The sequence below is a fragment of the Patella vulgata genome, chromosome 7 (genome assembly GCF_932274485.2).
Source record: "Patella vulgata chromosome 7, xgPatVulg1.2, whole genome shotgun sequence".
Taxonomy (NCBI): domain Eukaryota; kingdom Metazoa; phylum Mollusca; class Gastropoda; family Patellidae; genus Patella; species Patella vulgata.
In genome coordinates, this window is record NC_065885.2 from 20,988,210 (window position 1) to 20,994,951 (window position 6,742).

The following is a 6,742-nucleotide window of genomic DNA, read 5'->3' on the forward strand; positions in this document are numbered from 1 at the left end:
TTTGCAGATTATACTGACTCTTTCCAGAAGACCGGATACCATATCTTATATTTATGAGTTGCCATAACTTGTACATGGGTATGATTTGTATGATAATGCGGTTATAATGGCTTTTATTGATTATAATTGAATGTCAAACTATGTATGTTTATTATTATCATATCCCGATATTTTTAACATTTCTATCATTTTATTGACACTATAAACATGCATGTGTTGACAGAATGTGATTAAACTGGCCAATTAACTACAAAAGGTAGGGAATAGGAAATTAACCAAACAAAATATAGAAAAACAGTGTACAGATAATGTCAATTTAAACCAAACTGCGTACAATGTACAATAACCATAAATCTCAAATTGCCAAAGTGAAACAATCATATCAAGTGTTCCTGAAAGAATAAGCATTCTCTGTGAAATGTGATGAAATGAAATAGGGTTTAACGCCGTACTGCTCTGTCCCGAGTGGGCTAATGAAGACGGGCATACGCCATACAGTGTGCTATGAGGGACATTTTCCCCGCACTGCCAAAGGATATTTTACGTGCACTCCAATGTGTACACAGGACCTATAAATCCTTCGAAGGGTGCCAAACGCGCAAACGCGACAATACTGGACCACAAGGAATGCTCCAATTGAATGTGATATTATCCCACCAGATCTGAAACACTTGATTAATCCCTATTCTGATCATACCACATCTGTTTTGATGATTGGTGGCAAGATTGTGACAGGTCTCAATTCTATGTCGCTCGATTGCAATTTTGTCAATTCGGAATGTACCGGGATGACATTCGAGTATCCCAAAGGTCTCCAGAGATCCATCATGCCATTTTCTACTTTGCGCTGCTTGACGACAGTAGTGTTATTATCACTCGCTTATACAATACACATACCGTATTTTGATAATAGCATTTTCTAGAAAAACAAAAACAGCGCAAGTTTCTCGGAATGTATTATATGAACTGAAAGAACAAAGAACTGAAATAAGACAAAGCAAACTTCATGATCCGGGTGTCGCTCTTAGAGGAATTAATTTGAATGGACCAACACACATGGGGACTGATTCGTTAAAATAAAATGTCTCTAACTTTAGTTCGTTTACATAGTCAATTATATGATTAAATAGCGATATAAACAATTTCATTAACTTTTCATGTTAAATATCGGTCTAATAAATATCCATGATTGAGTTTTAGTGTAGATAAATGAGTATAATAGATGAAACAGTGTCAAATTAAAAGCGTTGCGCTCAAGACTGACGTCAACCAACTCTTACAGATTTAACAAACATAAAACGTGATTACAGGGATCCGTGCCCGGGGTCTGAAACACGTTTTTAACATGTTTCTGAGTGAAATGTAACTATTTAAACATGGTTAAACGATATCGACAAAATGCACAACGTCCAAATAAAGATCCAAAATAAATTATTGTATTTGAGAAGAAAATTGATTCGTTGCAATGTATTGGAGTGTTTCGAAGAGTACGTTTGTTTCTGCTAAATCAGTACAACGAAAACTGTTTGGCCATGTACACTCCCCCAAATAAATTACGAGTGGTATTAGATGTTCACAGAAGACGGTAGAAAGACCCAAAATAGATTATTGTATTTAAAAAGAACACTGTATTGTGCCCAGAACCACGATCCTTCCTATTTGGACCAAGGTTGTTCCACAGATAAGGGGTAATCGATGGATTTACAGATAAGGGGTAATCGATGGAAAGAATCCACAAAACGAAAGACAAAATCGAGTGAATATATTTTTATAAATCCGATGTCAATTACAGAAATAGAACACCGTCGGTCCAAATGGGCAAGCCACGTACAAATATATAGTTTAAAGTAGCTAAGTCTTTAACTCAATATCAATCATCCAAAATCTTCGACATTGAAAACACGATTTATTTGTCGGTTTAAATCAACATTGATGTTGTGATCTTACCGGGAAAAGATGGCCCTCTGATATCCAATATTTAAGACAAAATAAACATTTTACAATTGGTACACGAATTGTGTACCATAATGCATTTCAGCGCTATTTGTAATAAGGGACTCGAAAAACGAGGCTAGGCATTTTCCACAAGCCATGTCAAATGGTGACGCTATATTCTTATCTGGAAAGCATGCCCAATAAATACTATCGGCGTAGACTGGAATAACCAGAAGCTAGAGATTTTAATTCGATTGAGAATAATGACGTATGTCGCCGAACCTAACTGATTAGAAATTACAGTAAAAACAGAAACGATTGAATGTAAATCAATTTATATACATTCATATTACATTATTGTATGCGTTGCGACCCATTTGTGCCATTTTCTAGGTCCCAAATATTAGCGACTTAGCTCCTTTAAAGAAGCAATGTTGTTATTAATTTATAAAAACAAACCACCGCCTATCCTTGCATGGAATTAAAACATGCTATATTATTATGGTCATCTACGAACTTATTGAATCTTACAAACCTCCCCATTTTTGCAGGTACATCGTTTGAAACTTTAATTCTTAAATTAATAGGTACCAAAATAAGGTTTGTTTACTGTAGTGCTATGAAAGCCTGTTGGGGCTATTTTATAATCTCGCCTTCTCACAGCGAGGAGTCGGGAGCGGGTAATTGAGAGGTAAGAAGTCGAGGGGCAAATGAGTCGAGAAGTCAAGGATTTTCAAATATCTATCTATGTACTGTCATTACTCAAATGGCCGAATTCATCTACTGGACTGTGACCACTGGTTGAGTTTGATTTTATTTTAGAACAGTGACACTGGACAAAAATCGGCTTTTCTTGGGAAGCTATATGCTCAATATATGCACCACGCTCACTACTTCGTATTTTTTATCGTCCCGATTTTCAACCAAAAAGAGCCTATTTGTATTTTAAAACAATCATATGCTGATCGTTGTGGAACTTTTTTTTAACAAAGGTTGCTCGATGCAGAATATGATAGCAAACAACTAAAATCAGCTTAATTCAGCTACAACTAGGACGATTGTGTAGCTTTATGGATTCCTGATACATATGCTTAGTTTAGGCACTGCCGTTAAATGTAACTCATTAATATTGTAATTCTAAAGAACAGTCAACCAAACCGTATCCACGACAAAGAAGATATCTATATAGCTTGCCTAAGAGTAAAATAGTGTTAAACAACGGTTTACTTCTATAACGTAACTCATTACCATACAACACGGGGAATATTGGAAAAACCACAGTCAAGACACAAAGCAAAAAGTGTTAAATTGAAAATCTTTTGTGAAGAAGGAAGAACAAAGACATTATTGATTGTTAATTGAGAGAGAGGGAGAGAAATGGGGTTTAACGTCCACTCGACATAAACTAGGTCATTTCGGGACTAACATATGGTTTAATTCTATTTACATAATTCGCTTGCGCGTAGGGGTCTTTAGCAGTGGGAGGAAACCGGAGGACCCGGAGAAAACCCACGAGGTTGATTGTTAATTGAATCTGAGTATAAGAGAACTCAGTAGCCTATTTAACAGAGTCATCACGGGTTACCATATCACATGATAATTGTCATGGCACAGTTATATACCTTTAGAATGATAATGGATATAACCAGCTTGAGCGCACTCATAGACAATCATAGAGGAAACTATATATTCGGGAACCAAGCTGCCATGATAGCCTATACACAATAACATGCCCATTTCAAAATTATAGAGTCGACATGATAGCCTATACACAATAAGATACTCATTTCATAATTATACACGACACATGACAACCTATACACAATAAGGTACTCATTTCATAATTATACACGACACATGACAACCTATATACAATAAGGTACTCATTTCACAATTATACAGCGGTCATTGCCACCCGTACACAATACTATATCTATTACAAGATTATATACAGCCGACATGGTAGTAAATATACAATAAGATACTCATTACAAAATGATTCAGTAGACGTAGCTAATATACATTAAGATACTCATTACAAATTTATACATCAGACATTTTAGCCATCTATATACAATAAAATGAGCATTGCAAAATTATACAGCAGACATGATAGCAATAATAATGATAGCGATATCAATAACATATAACAAGTACAAAACCGGAGAGATAAAATAAAATAATGAAGATTTACTCCGACAAAGCTAAGTAAATCAAATATTTCCGACGAAGTGTTGTTGATAGACTATTCTTTATTGTGTACTACAATCCTCAGATATTTTTAGCAATGTATGTTTGGGGCACCGTTTGTTTGATTGTTCCTAATACCACTCAAACATTCTGGTCCCAAATTATGACTGGGTAACAGTCGTTTTAACACCCAATACATTACAATCGGGATAAACCAGAGCCCTAAATATGTATTGTTTAATGGTCGAGAGCAAGACATTAAGTAATATATAGTAACAACAAGAGGGTCGTCGGCCCAAGAGTTTTTACAATATATTACGCATGTCTTAAGATCGAGACCATTAAACAACTTAAAATACAGACACTCCGCACGTGCTTTTACAGTGAAATACGTCACGCGAGTCTAATATTTCACTAGTATATAATGTACGATTGACAAGTTGACCGTACGATTATTTGAAATAATGGTACGCCAACATCAAAGGGTGACGTCACATCTGCATTTTAAGTTGAAATAAACGTGCATTATGACAGTAGAGGCTTATATGCAAATAACTACAACTGTTATCTGTGCGAAACAACCAGATGGAGTAGTGCAATACAATAAAACCCTGGATTATATCATATCCGATTATTTTTTTGACTGTAATTAAATTGCAAATTAGCTATCTAGTACTTTCGAATGGGGCATTTATATGTAAATGTCATATGTAAATAAGATTTGATTAATTTTAAACGTGAAAATCGATACAAATCGATATTATGGTGTTAAGTTTGAACTGAACTTCTCGTAACTAATCAATTATATATTGATCAATCATGGAACCGCGATTTAGAAGTAAACAAGCACTGAAGTAAGTGATTGGCTATTTTCAAAACCAGGGATAAAGTTCGACTTATGAAATCGTATTTTTTTTTAAATTGAAATATGCTATTATTCTATCTGGACTTGTACATGTCTGGCAAAAGCCTGGGCCCCGTTTCTCGAAATCTTAACTAAAGATAAAATCCAAATTTTAGTACATACTTCAATTTTGATTGGCTAAGCACTAAAATCAATCCAATATTATCCAATCAAATTACTAAAATTTGGATTTTATCTTAGTTAAAATTTCGTGAAACAGGTCCCTGGTCTGTGCTGGTATTGGGAACCTCAATATAAACCATAGGACCTGATTTTGTATCTAAATAAATATGCGGTTTCATCATAGAAGACGAGATTTCACCCCGAATATCACACACAATCTTACTTCAGATGCAAATCTGCCACAATAATTATTAGCTAGTTGGTACCCAGTGTTATAAAAACATTTAAACCATATTTTAGACCTTTGGCTATGAATACAACTGATATTGATCGACTTTATAGCAAGTTGTTTTTACTGCCCGCTGATACATACTAGTAAATTGATTCACCTCCCACTGGGAAAAGCAGAAAGTTCTTCCACCGCTACTGCTACCATCCTGGTTTTTACTATATAATTAATATATCATTAACTCCACTACGATCACGATAGAAAATATGGCGTCTCCCGGAAGCCCAAACGGTGCTGCTGCTCTGTAAATTTGCTCACCGCATGTTTATGTACCGTTTGGCATCTCCGAGAATTTGCAAATAATATAATATTAATAATAATAGTGCACTTTTAACGCGCTAAACTCCATATGCTCATAGCGCTACAAAAATTTCTGATGACATTATGGTTTATGTGCTATAACAATTTTATGTCTCATAGTATTCTTTAAACAGGTGTGTTTTTAATACACTCTTGAATTGCAATAGTGTCGGCGCATCTTTAACTTCTGATGGTAGTTTATTCCAAAATGTTGCTGAGTTATACTCGAAAGATCGCTAACCAAATAATCTTAATTTGACTTTTGGGACACAAGCTAAGTTTTGGTTAGCCGATCGTAGTGTTCGACTAGGATGATATCTTGAGACAAGTTCCGATAGATAACTTGGTGCGGTTTGGTGTAAACACTGATATGTGATTGAGAGGATTTTAAATTTCACACGGGCCTCCACTCTCTTATTTCTTATGACAGTGTTGTACATTAGTCAGGGAATAATTTTTATTTCTAGAGCACTTGACACCACTTCGCATTCATTTGATATGTCCACATAGCTAAAATATTTTGTTGTATTTTTATATACAAAATTTATATAAGCATGTTAACAACCGTCATGTTCATATATCGTACTAAGTGGAACGGTCAGACGAACACTGTACAGTTCTTATGATCTACAAAAATACCAATGCCCGGCAATCTAGCTAAAATTCTTTCTTTTGACAAATGAGTTTTGAAATGAAGGATCCAGAGCTTCCAAGATGTAACGAACTGTTACCAATTTTATTACATTAGGTTAAAATAAAGTGTTGCTCTCTCGTGTGTTAATCCTATTAGTTATAGGACAAGCTATGTAATAAATCATTGCGTCATTAAACTGTTGGTGCCACTTCCCACTACACGATGTATAACGTATTTGTTAATCCTCAAGAAACAACAAAGTGAACAAATCTACAGAGACGTGAAATCAGATGTTCTAGAACAGATAAATATACACTACTTCGTGTTAGACGCCCATTAACGAGCACAGCTAAATAGAGAGAAAATA